Source organism: Thermobia domestica, chromosome 1 (genome assembly GCF_964235325.1).
Source record: "Thermobia domestica chromosome 1, izTheDome1.hap1.1, whole genome shotgun sequence".
NCBI classification, from domain to species: Eukaryota; Metazoa; Arthropoda; class Insecta; order Zygentoma; family Lepismatidae; genus Thermobia; species Thermobia domestica.
The window spans coordinates 199,240,128-199,254,320 of NC_137454.1; the positions used below are offsets into that span (position 1 = coordinate 199,240,128).

Genomic DNA, 14,193 nt, shown 5'->3' on the forward strand with positions numbered 1-14,193 from the left:
CACGAAAGAAAATTAAAAAAAATAAATAAATAAAAACAGAGTGCTAAAAATGCTCACTTCTGTGCAAAGGATCCATACTTCAACCGCAGGAGATGTAAGTTTGTGGAAGAGAATACCCTGTCCATGGATTTTTTTCGGGGTTCTTGCGTTTCCTCCCTATTATCATTTTCACAATTATTTCAAATCATTAATTTTCACTAATCATCTCCCTATTTTGGCATGATCATGGGACGTAAATTACAAATTTCATGTTTCCCTGACTAAATGTGGAGCCTTGTGTAAAGTATCAGAATAAGATTTGGGATTGACTTAATTATTATGTCAGGGTTTATAAACATGGATGCTATTAATTTTATTTTTGTAAAGGTAGAAAATAGTACTCACATTGTACACAAATACAATTATAATTGTTTTTTTTTTTTTTCTTTTTAAGAAGAAGTATGGTAAGTAGATTTATTTTAGACTGCAAGGTGTCTCAGGGAAAAGACTAATAATCTTCTATTAGCAAACAACTACTTGTTCTGCAAATTGCCACTGAACGCTGCAGGGCGAAAGATGGAAGTGATACTACCTCAGGTATTCTTCGACAGTATCTTATCTCTGTTTATACTGTGAAGAGAAGATATTTTTAATGGAATTTTATCATATATTAGACAATGAAATACTGGTCTATGGGCACACACACAGAGAAGAGAAGAGAAATAAATGTCCCCTTAAAAAGTTATATAACATCCCTGTGATGCTATTATTACATCTTTCAGTATACTATAGAAAGAAACTATGCCTAATATTCAATCAAAATATGATTAATAAAGCTTATAACTTTATTGGAAAATGGAAAGACAGTGTATATATAACCGTATAGTTTATATTCTATTTAGAAAAATCATCTGAGGTTGTAAAGAAATGTTATTTCTAGTGTAACATTTGCCGAATATGACATTCAGACTAAAGGAGACGACGATAAATTGCTAATGAATTTTCAAGTGTTCACTTTGGTAACTGAGAATATGCTGATCTGTAATGTATATATTGTCTGCGTGCCTGACTTATGGTGAACACTGATAACATTTTTTTTTTTTCTCCTTGCTATATAACTTAATTCTTTGGAGTCCGAATTACAAAAGGAGATTGATTGCTTGTTGATACTAGATAATATAATATGTATCCAAACTTTATTCTATTAAGTTGGTATAATCAGGTTATAAAAGATTTACATTCCGACATCCCTGAAACCGAAACCATTGACGTTAAGTGGGTTGGTCTACCTATATTCCTCACATTGTCAAATGTATTAAATAAGATCTTCACACAATATGGATTACGTACTGCATTAAGATGCCCAAAACTTTGGATAAAAAAACCACTCAATTTAATATTACACTCAGTTACGCAGAGCTATTATACTGATTCCAGTGAAAAATCAGATGTTTATGAAATAAAATGCAGTTGTCAGGAAGAATATATAGGTATGACAAAAAGAAATCTCAAAATACGGGTTAAAGAACATCTCAGAGACACCAAAGCGTAAGACTCAGTTTTCGGATTGTCGAAACATTTGAATGAAATACAATACAATATTGATGATTCAAGAAGTGTATTCGGGGCTAAAAATGAAATTGAGAAACCCGTTTCCGAAAACTTATATCTTTGTTTAAGAAATTCAAAGTTGAATTTAGATAAGGGTTAGTTGAGAAAAATAAATAGGAGGAGGTAATTGAGAAATACAAACAACATTGGCATTAAAAAAAAAAAAAAAAAAAAAGTGACAACCTCGTGCTACAAAAGAAAAGAATACACAAATTGAACTCGCATGTTGCAGCGTGATGTTATGCCATTAGATGAGCGACTACAAGTTTGCGCAAAGAGTTTTTTCGCACTGCTCGACTCCGGTAAGTCCGTTTCTTCTATTTGCATAATGTTTTCATTGTCTTTTCTCTGTTTTCAACCAATTTTCAACGCTACAAGGGAGTGAATGATGTTTTCAGGAATTGCAGTTACCTGTAAGTAAAAAAAAAAAAAAAACATATAATTAACGTGTCGAGTATTATAGATATGGAAATTATTATTTTCAATAAATAACACAAGCCTGCGAAGATTTTGTGGCATGAAACGTATTATGACAGATAAGGCAAATCTTTGTTGGAACTACGAATTAGATTTTTTTTTAATAAGTTATTTTGTAAATGCAAATTGACTGAAGATTTTTTGATGATTACAGGAGTTAACTCTGCATCAGTGATATCTAAAGAAGGTGATATTGAAGTAACACTCCCCACGGAATAGATATCCAATAAACAGGTTATTAACGACTTTCAAAAATAAAAATTAAAAACTGACACTGGAAATGGACTTCCTAGAACGGTTGCTATGATCAAATAACAAATAAAACTCTAGTTAACCAGATATTATTTTGGACACAAAAGAAACGTGAAAAAGTAAACCAGTCTCTTCTTAAAAAATCAACATTCGGCTTGGAGTACTTTGACGCTTGTCATTGATACACGAGACTGAATAAATCAACAGCGATGCACAAAGAAGAGCAAGTAAATTGTTCGATTTGATCCCACAGGTTTAGAATGATGTAAGACAAACTATTCCTTATAATCTAACTTTTTTAAGTTAAATTATTCCTTATAATGTAATTTATTAAAGTATACCTTATAATCTAATGTATCTCTGCTTTATAGTTTTATCGGATCATGGATTGATCCCTGCTAACAGGCTAAGTTTTATTGCTTTAATTTCATAGTTTTGTAGTTTAATTTTCTGTACAACCAAGTTTCAAGGTTGATTAGTGGCAATAAATTTATATCAGTAATGGCAAGTGACAAAGATAAAGCCTATTTTATCTTATTATCAACTTATTAACGGTTACTTTTTCTATCCTTACAATTACATTTTTACTAATGTTACTTTTAATTTAATGTAGAAGGACCTGACAATCTAATGCTCTGATTATAAAACCATTAGTTGTTTCGCTCTACTTGTATTCAATCTCAATTTTATACAATTGATGCACTTTTATAAAGTACAGCATCTGCAGAATAAAATTTTAAACGTTTAAACATTTTAAAATGTGTTTTCGTGTAATGTATTACTTTAGAAATGTAAGTTCGTTTCATGAATGCTACAATCGAATATTTTGTTTTGTTGCTGTGAAAGAAGATATTTGGTACTGTTTTGATATTCATGGTTTGGTTGACCACTTAGGAACAATGTACGGACTGAAAGACTAGTGTCTCATTTTTGACTCAAATAAGAAAAGTTCAATGGGAGTTCTCTTGTACAAGGGCAATCAAATAGCCTCTATACCAATAGCTTGCTTGACAAACCATAAAGAAACTTACCACTTTATCTATTGTGTTAGAGCAAAATCAATTATAGTGAACATAAATGGTGTGTTTGCTATGATCTGAACATTAAATTCTTATGTTTTTATGCAAATGACATAGTAGAGCATATGGAAGACATGTTGACCTAAAAGAAAGGCTTTAGTGCCGGGAACAAAATATAGTGCATTCTCTACGATTTGATGAAGCAAACTTATCAAAGAGTGAACAAAGATGGTCCTTGCTTCCAATATCTAGTTCAAACGCTTCCCTGTTGTCCAATGCAACGATTGAGGAAGGGACTTTTGAGGATTCGCAGATTCAGAAGCTTCAAAACCAAGCTGTGAAAACTATGATCTAAAAATGCATACACTGGCATATCACATAAATCTTTAAGTTCCATTTCTTCCACTGTCACCTTGACTACTTTCAGTAAAACTTAGGTGTACTGAGTGAAGAACAGGGGTCGATACCACCAAGATTATAAATTTATTCGTAGTGCGAGATAAGCTAGTGCGAGAGATCATGTGAAGACCACGAACGCAAGTCGACCCGTGCAACCACGAACACAAGTCGCCCCAGCACACGTTTATAACTAAACAACGGAGCAAACAATTTGTATTTGGTAAATTTCACATAACTTTAAGCTTCTTTGAATGTTTTATACTTGTTTTCATTATTTTTTCGTGTTGGTTGTTAGGATTATATACATTTAATATTGTCACTGATACTAAATATTTATTACAAATCGCTAGATCATTAACTATAGCATCTGCACATCGCAGAAAATCTTTACGGAAAAACGATAGGTAGATTTTAAACCAGCACATCTAAATTAAGTAAAAACACCTGTTTCACCTTACGCTGCAAAACAAAAGTTTTAATTTGCAGGCTTGGTAATTGTTATCCAATATGGTTAACTTATGGACGCTTCTCAACTGCTTTCGTTTCCTCCAGGTTTTTCCTCTTTTCCTCCTATGATGAGTGAGATCTGTAATTTCATGACCACGAATGATAAATGAAAGTGAATGATTACAGAATTATTGAAACGAGAAAACAGAAGGAAACGGAGAATCTCTTGAAAAATTAAATCTCTCCGGGGGAAAAAAATCTCAATTAGATAATCTAGAAATTTCAGTCCCTGTCGAAGAGTTCATATTACCCCTTAGGTTAAAATTCTGAATTCTTCATTGGATTCTAACGACAAAGTTTTGTTCCAGTAAATAAAGCTTCTTAAATTGTAGATTTATATGCTCCTGTTTTCGTAATTTGCCTTTTACTTCCACTTTTCAGTTTGATGAAGCATCAGCGAAAGAGGTTATAATTAATAAAGTTTATGTTATAATATTTTTAACTAGTATTTGGTAATATGCTAACACGCTCAGAAATGTTAACAACCATTTTACATATTTAGGATTTTATTTTCTGAAGATATCTTACACCTCCTAATTTTCAGCTCTCCTTTGCAGCCTTGTTCACATACTAAACGGGCTAGACCAGTATCAAATGGTAATGCACTACGTTGTGAAATGGCTGGCTCAAGTTGTATGTTCTTTTTATCAGGCAGAGAAGGTTGATAGCTCATTTCAACGTTTTGTTGTATCAATACCGTATGCATTTTTTAAGTACTATGTCCTATTCTTCTCAACCAACCCACACCTACGTGAAATTTTACATATTTTTCAAATAATGAAATTAAATAAATAAATAAATAAAAAATAACAATAAATGAATAAATGAAAAACCTCCTTATTTCATTCTAGGTTCCTATTTTTGAGTTTACTGCATTGTGTTGCATTTATTTTAAGTGTTTCGAAGGACCTGAAACTGGGTGTTCTCATTTAGCGTCTCTGAAATGTTCCTTGATCTTTTAAATTTATTTTCATCATGCCTACTTAACCTTCAAGGCAGCTGCACTTGGTCTCGTAGATTCAAATTTTTCATTGGAATCGGTGTAATAGCTCTTAGGTTAGGTAATATTCTTTTCCAAAGTTTTGGAGGATTTTAATGGTGTGCGAAAACCATACTAAAAAAATCTTATTCAATGCAGTTGTTAATCTGGAGAGTATAGGACACTTTTCTAGCTGGGTCTCGGTTTCAGATCTGTCGAAACGAAGATTTCCTTTAACCTGATTGTATCAACCCAATGAAGTAAAAACAGGTTATTTATTCAGGCTACCTAGTTTCAATAAGCAACCGATATCTTTCTCTAAATCAGACACCAATGGAGAAAGTCGAAGGAAGAAGTTTTTTCATACGTTGACATTTGTTACTAATGAATGTGCGAATCTATAATATATATATATATATATATATATATATATATATATATATATATATATATATATATATATATATATATATATATATATATGTAAAGAGAGAGAGAGTTTAGTTTACTTGTAGTGGGTTTATGGTAAATGCTGATAACACACTTATTATTATGTCTTTAGATATTTAAATATTTAGGTCTAAGTTGTACGGGGCAAGAAACGGCTCAAAAACTTCATAATATTGTAGACTCAAAAACTTCATTTGGAGCAACGAATGAAATAGAAAGAGTCGTTTATAAAGATTTGCGTATGTTTCTAAACTATACAAAACTTGACGTAAATCTGGGATGGTTAAGAAAGGAATGAGAGACAGTAATTAAAAAGTATATACAGTATAGACACAACAACAAAAGCATTAACATGAGCTAACAACTTACCTGCTTGAACAAAAGAACATACAGCTTAAGCCAACTACTTCACACAGGTGCTACACTACCATTTGTATGAACGTCAGTAATCGATAAGATGTTTTTCGTAATGCTGTATCCTGTTGAGTCCGTCCCTTTATATTTTCCTGGTATTTTTTACTGCTTTTTCTACGGTTTTTATCCTGTCATGTCTAAAATCATCAGATACTACATACATTTCCTTGTTTCTGTCTACAAATCTTTTTCATCTATTACTCAATGTCAGCTAATTGCATCTCTTGTGTTCTTCCCTACCCCAAACCAAAATTCTTCTTCCAGTCATTTGTTCATCCATATAATCTCCTTTTTTATTTAATGTTCAAAACAGAAGTTTTGCTATATAGGAAGTGAAATTAATAGTTCTCATCCTTTTGCATCCATTTTCTTAGTGAATATATTGTAATATTTAATTGTATCTAAGAAATATTGAGGCCGTTCTCTCGTTTTACATATTTGATTACGAATTCGGAACAAAATAGAAATAACAAAAAGCCTCTGAGCAAAGTACAATGTTTTTATTAAAATATCGATTTGTAAGAGTTTTGCCAACTAATTAAACCTTTAGCTTCATTAGGCACATTATTGATATAATGTGTCTGATGAAGCCAAGGGCGTAGTTAGTTGGCGAAACTGTTACCCATAGATATTTTAATAAACAATATAGTAGTTTACTCAGAGGCTTTGTTTATTTCTGTTTTGAATTACTAAAGTAAAGATAAATGAACTAGATAGATAGTTAATGAATTGATTTCGATGCTGAAAAGGAGGATAATTTAGTGGTAGGACACCAGGAGAGTTGAGATAGCAAAAAAGTTCGGAACACATCTTTTTTTTATCTTTTCCTAAATTCTTAGTAAACTCAATGGGCCCTGTGCAGAGTAATTTTTATCATTCTACTAGCAGATTACTCGTTCTTCGCACAGGGAGAATACGTTTCATTTGGACATAAAGGGCACCAAAACTGTCACAAATCAACTTAGGGACTCCAAAAAACTATGACACTAATACCAGTCATTTTCAATTATTTTTACATCTCACCATCCCTCCTTACGAGTACTAATGGGGCTGAATTTGGGTTTAAACAGTATCGGAAATGTCATTGTTCGTCTTAGCAACCGCGAAAACTGTGGATTTAACACTAATATCGATCATTTCGATAATTTATATCCCTATTCCTCTTCCTCTAAGTTCTACCGTCAAAGTGAAATGATAAAAGACATCCTAGGCGTGAACCTAATCTATATTGAAAATTTGATTTAGATCGGTGGGGTGGTTCAAGAGTTGTCACAAACATAGTGACTTTCATGTATAAACATATAGATTAAGAGCATGACTAACACCTGGTGTTAACTTGTGCATTTAGAAAGACCTCAGTGAAGTTAACAACTAGTTATATCGAAAAAGGACAGCCACGACTTTTTCGCGGAGTTCTCCAAACACAATAGGAGAAATCAATATGAGAGAGAACAGGTCTCTCTTAACTTGGTTTCTTCTGAACTGTTTGTACAACCCTGCAAAATCATCGTGGCTGGTCTTTTTCGATATAATTCGTTGTTAAATTGACTAACCCCTTTCTAAATAAGGAAGTTAGTATCACGCGTTAGTGATGCTCTTAATAGAACGCTAAAAACGGCTCTGCATAAGGTCCAATATTTGTATTATCTATCCCAGTTGTCTTTTCCTTCTTGGTTTTGCTAAAAGCTTTCTCGAACTTATCCTTCAGTGTCAAAAGTCCTTGTCATTGTATGCTTCCATTTTCATTTTAGTTCATACAGTAGATGGTGTATTCTTACTCTCATACAATTTTTCAATGCAACATCTTTCTGTCTTTGTGGGTACTTTCTCCGGGTCCCTTCTCTAAATCAAAAGGTATCATCCATTGAGCAATTAAAATCATCCTTTTAAACTTATTAGCATCTAACTTTTTGTCGCTTAAATAACAATGTGCTTACATTTGTATACGAAAGAAAAATGGTTTTAGCTCCTACATCCCACAAAAATTGAAGAAATCTGCATGGAAGTATCCATAGTTGAAAAAATTAATGAAAAGTTTAACGGATTAAAATTAAAAGTTAAATCTCTGAAAAATTACTGAAAAGTTTAACGGATTAAAATTAAAAATTAAAGCTCTGAAAAATTAATGAAAAAGTTAATGGATTAAAATTAAAAATTAAAGCTCTGAAAAATTAATGAAAAGTTTAACGGATTAAAATTAAAAATTAAAGCTCTGAAAAATTAATGAAAAAGTTAATGGATTAAAATTAAAAATTAAAGCTCTGAAAAATTAATGAAAAAGTTAATGGATTAAAATTAAAAATTAAAGCTCTGAAAAAATAATTGATAAATTAAAAATCAATGTATGAAAAAGTAACAGTTAAAATTAATTGGTTAAAATTAAAATTAGAAATTCCAATTTTTAATACTATATAATAAAAATTGTTTTTAAATGGGGAGAAAATTATTGTAAAACTTAATGGATAAAATTATAAGCATGTTATGAATAGTTAGGATTTTTAGACAAAATCAATAATTAATAAAAATAAAATGTCATTTATCAATATTAATTTTATTAATATTATAAATAGAAATAGCTTTCTCTGCTACTGTAGTGGCTAGCACGAATTGCTTAGATTTCCTATGGGAGAGAATTGAAATTTGAATGTATTACATTGGTTCCAATTTCATTTTTAACTGTAGGCCCAGTTTCGGTGTTGAGAAGCATCGATGTTTAACTTTAGCAACAATAAAAGATGATATAATGTATCAAAAGATAATGATATGTGTATATAATGCCAGTTTGATATAAAAGAGGTACTTATAACTTGCAATAATGGTGATTTCTATGTTATAAAGTTTGTGAGAGAAGGTCTCGTGACGACCTAGTCCAATGTAATCACACTTGATATACATAATTAATATCAATAAAAAATAAACAAACAGGAATAAAACTATTAAATTAATGTACGTTTCATTTAATTGTGGTTTCTCAACTTCCATTGAATATGAATTTCTTCTAAAACGAATTCTTTTTATGTTTTAAAAAATGCGTATTTGAAGGCAACTCAATATATGCAAGCAAGCATAATCTGTTTTTTTTTTTTTTACCTATATAAATTCTTTATAACAGAAAATAACATATTTTTTTGTAAATCATGTAAACAGAAAGTAACGTATCTCACTATATTTCTTCCAGAAAAATTTCGTTCTTAAAGGAAAATGCTTGAATAAGAATTAATATTTTTAAAGGTCTGTGTAGGTTAAATTCTTATTCTATTTAATTCATTCAACTCTAAAGAGCAAATTTAATTTAATATTTAATTACAATTGTATATAGTGTACGTACTTATGTACACGTTTAAATTGCAGCGAAAAATAATTAATTTCGTTTATTGAATTTCTTTGCCGAAAATATCTTCACAAACAAAAATGGTCTTTTCTTTAGTATTTTTATAGCAAAAATTGGGAAATGCTGTGTCAAATCTTTTGAGACAGGAAACAGTACTATATAAATCAATATGTAAAATGGGGTATTAAATTTTTACTTGGCAAGCATAGCCATTTTTCAGAAAAAAAGTAAAAATGTGATTTTTCTGAACTAACATTTTCAAAAAGGCAAATTCTCTATAGAATTTTTTACACTAAATACATTACTCATGTCAAAGAATCCATTGAATTGGTACCTTGTAATTAACCATATGGTCGAAGAGAGAAAAGAATTTAAAATTGGCACCTATCTAAAAATTATCGCAATGTTTTCGATTTAGAAGTTTCCGAAAAATCGTTTTTATACTGATGTTTCACTCCACACAATTGAAACACTTGTGAACTACTTTTAGTAATAAACATGACATTAATAGAAAAGAAGAAGAAAGATTCAAACCTAGAAAATCTCCGTAATTGATGTTAGTATTTGATATAAAGTTGTAGCTCAGGTACCAGGACTGTGGTAAAGTTTTAAAATGCGGTTGTTTGAGAATAATTCAACACATTCTAGAAATAGGTAAAGAGATAATATGATTGATTGTAGTCTTATGTCTTAGCAACAGATGATGTGAGTATTTATAACTGGATCAATGGTTTTATATATAGCCTTTAAGGAAAATACAAAAACTGGTGATAAAATCTATGATAATACGGGCTCAAAGAACATACACACCACTGTATAAAATTCAACAATTGCTCCCAAACTTATTACTGAACTTTAAAAAAAATCAAACACATTGGAGGAAGCTGAACTTTATCCCTAAATTTTTGACTGATTTTAAATCCATTGCATCAAAATGGATTCCGTTTGGTGAATGTTATCACGAAAAATATTTTAAAGAGCTCAAATTTAAGGTTATTTTTCTCGTGATGTAATGTACAAATTTGTCTAAAAATAGCTCCTTTAAATTCAGCGACCTCAAATTGCTATAAAAAGCGCAATAAGAAATATATCCAGGCGTGGGCATTTTCACCAGTGGCATAAGCGGCACTTCAAAGATCCCAACTTTAAGGTCGTTTCTGTTAGGACTCCATGTACATATACGTTCAGAAATAGTTCCATTGAATTCAGGCTCCTCAAATTAGTGTAAAAAGAGCGATTAGAAATTTATCTAAATGTGAGCTTACCAGTTTCTTCTTGGAAAAACATTTTGGAAGTACTACGTTGTTTACTTTCTAGATTTCCAATATTCTTTACTGCCAGGAGCGGTCTGGCATCTCTGGGGGCCCTCAGCAGCAGGAACATAGAGGTGCCCCTTTAAAAAAATGTCCACTTGCGTATGTTACTAAATTCTATTATTATTGGCCCATTTAAGTAAAGTTACATACCGCATTGTTTTATAAGGGATTTATTTTAATAGCAAACCTCTATAGTATGCTTACATGTTCTAATTACATAAATTCTATCATAATATTCTTTAAAAACAAATTTTCAATACCTTGATCAATGATATAAGGTAAGTAACCAATAAATACTACCAGGAATACTTTATACTTTTCATACTTTATTACATGAAACTTACAATACGTAGGTTACTTCAAACTTTATAACGATAATGTCTGGTTCTTAAACATTAATATTGAGCCATTAAACACACAAAATTACTATTTTGCACAATCTAATCCCGAGATTTCTATGACTATAGATGCCTGAGTAGTTTAGAATAAAATTTTAGTTTGTGGAACTAAAGAAGGTTTATTACCCTTTGGTCATGGTTTGACCTTTCTCAATTTGTGTGACTAGTTTTACTCTCTTAAGTAGAATGAGTGTTTTTTTACTTCTTATAGGTTTAAATTTTTTAATTAATAGATATAGTGTATTTATTGAGTGAGAAGTTATTTCTTTTAATAGAAATAAAATCGTTATAACTCTTCTATTTGACTGAATGTCATTTATATTTATAAGATTTGTACTTTATATTTCTAGAATGGTAATTTATTACAGTGGGCAGTATATAGGATCTGAACGATATCTTAATCGATTTATTATACTTGTATTAATATTTGTTCTTTCAATAGTTTTATTAATTATTTCCCCTAATTTAATTAGAATTCTCCTTGGGTGGGATGGATTGGGCTTAGTTTCATATTGTTTAGTTATTTATTATGAAAATGTACGATCTTATAATGCTGGCATGTTAACCGCGCTTTCTAATCGTATTGGGGATGTAGCAATTTTATTAGCTATTGCTTGAATACTAAATTATGGAAGTTGAAATTATGTTTTTTATTTGCATAGAGTTTTAAATAATAATGAAATAGTAATTATCTCTAGTTTAATTATTTTGGCTGCAATAACAAAGAGTGCACAAATTCCTTTTTCTGCGTGGTTACCAGCGGCGATAGCCGCTCCTACACCAGTATCAGCATTAGTACATTCTTCTACGCTTGTGACTGCTGGGGTTTATTTGTTGATTCGGTTTAGAGACGTTTTATTAAGTGTTTATGCCGGCGATGTATTACTTTTACTATCAGGACTGACAATATTTATAGCTGGTATTGGTGCTAATTATGAATATGATTTGAAGAAGGTTATTGCTTTATCTACTCAAAGTCAGCTTGGTCTTATAATAATAATTTTATCCATGGGATTTCCTGTATTAGCTTTTTTTCATCTATTGACACATGCTTTATTTAAGGCATTACTTTTTTTTATGTGCAGGAGCGATTATTCATGGTGTAGGGGACACACAAGATATGCGTAGAATAGGAGCACTTGTAAGTCAGATGCCCCTTACTTTATCTTGTTTAAATGTAGCTAACTTGGCTTTATGTGGAATGCCATTTTTAGCTGGCTTTTATTCTAAGGATTTAATTTTGGAAATTTCTTCTTTGTCTTTAATTAATGTAGTCAGCTTTTTCTTATTATTTTTTTCTACTGGCCTAACTGTATGTTATTCAGTACGTTTAAGATTTTATTTGACAGGCAAGGGCTTTGGGGGCACTAATATTCATTCTATTAGTGATAATGAAGGTTGGATTATGTGTAAGGGAATATTAGGATTAGTAGTGATAGCAATTTTAGGGGGTGCAACATTGAGTTGATTAATTTTTCCTACTGTTAACTGTGTTGTTTTACCTTTATATCTAAAAATAGGTGCATTACTTGTAAGTGTTGTAGGTTTGTGAGTTGGTATCTTACTATCAAGTTATTCTATTGGACAGCCTTTAATGTGTATGAAGTTTTATTTTAACTCTACAATAATAGGAAGCATATGATTTTTACCTTACCTATCAACAAATTATATTATTAAATTCCCTTTGTATATAGGGGGAGTGTACTATAATAATATTGATCAAGGATGGAGAGAGTGTCTAGGTGCCCAAGGCATATATAGTAGTTTTAAGGGTGGTTCAATATTGATTCAACAATCACAAGACAATTTATTTAAAATGTATTTATTAATTTTTTTATTTTTTACAATTTTCCTTTGTTTCTTTATATTTGTATATTTAGGTAGCTTATATCGAAAGCATAGTATTGAAGATACTAAGAAGAATTATATTCTCTAAATAATACTCCCTGAGAGTACTCTCTTTTTTACCTCGAAAAGGTAATGTAATATTTATACTAAGGGGGTTATGTCATTTATATTAAGAGATGTTAACGGTCTAACCCGCTAAAGATAAAAGTTAGCAGCTTCTTCTTGATTAATTTCACATCTCCTTAGTTGGGGCAGAGTGTAAACCCAATGATATCATTAACAGTGAAATGCCTCTTTTTGGCTTCAACTAACAAGTAAGGGCCAAGGGGCCAAAAGGCTCAGGTCGAAACTGAGTGCAATCGTTTGCTTCCTACTTATGAGATAAGTTGATAGCAACACCTTTTGGATGCAAACCAAATATTATAGTTAACTATTATCCCGTTCATTAGTCAGCTCATGTTAAGGATCCTTGATTTCATTCGTGGTAAAGGCCTATTAGGAGGATTACTAGGAATACTAGTCTAACTAGAGATCAGGATAGCGTATTGGTGTTGTTAATAGTAATTGTTATTGGTAATAGAAGGGCGATTTCTACGTCGAAGATAAGAAAAATTACGGCAATGAGGAAGAATCGTAGGGAGAAGGGAATTCGGGCTGAAGATTTGGGGTCAAATCCGCACTCAAAGGGGGAGTTTTTTTCCCGATCATTAATAACTTTCTTAGAAAGAAGAGTTGAAATGGCTATAACGATTAAGCAAATAGTAATAGTTAGTAAGCCGGTTGTTAAGACTGTATTAATTGCCTATTTCATTTAATGATCTTTTTGATTGGAAGTCAAATATACTATATATATTAAATAGGCTTAACCTCCTCATCAATAAATAGAGATGTAAAGGAATAATCATACTACATCCACAAAATGTCAGTATCAAGCAGCGGCTTCAAATCCAAAGTGGTGAGTAGGAGAGAAATGTGATAAAAGGTGGCGTAATAAGCAAGTGGCTAGGAATGTGGAACCAATAATAACGTGGAGACCATGGAAGCCTGTTGCTATGAAAAATGTTGAGCCGTAAACAGCATCTGCGATGGTGAATGGTGCTTCGTAATATTCGTATGCTTGTAGAGCAGTAAAATATAGGCCTAGGAGGATTGTAAGTAGTAGCCCTTGTGTGGCTTGGGTGTGGTTGCCCTCTATTAGACTGTGATGAGCTCA

General features: G+C 31.3%; 1 long non-coding RNA gene and 1 pseudogene across 1 annotated transcript in view; one reads left to right on the top strand and one right to left on the bottom strand.

Moving 5' to 3' along the window:
* Window positions 1-786: 786 nt before the first annotated feature.
* LOC145666988 (uncharacterized) overlaps window positions 787-14,193 on the bottom strand; it is a 101,526-nt gene continuing 88,119 nt past the window's right edge. The window contains exon 3 of the long non-coding RNA XR_014127847.1: window positions 787-2,001. This is a non-coding gene — a long non-coding RNA (uncharacterized LOC145666988). The remainder of the gene's footprint in view (window positions 2,002-14,193) is intronic.
* On the top strand, window positions 11,319-13,068 carry LOC145665527 (NADH-ubiquinone oxidoreductase chain 5 pseudogene; annotated as a pseudogene).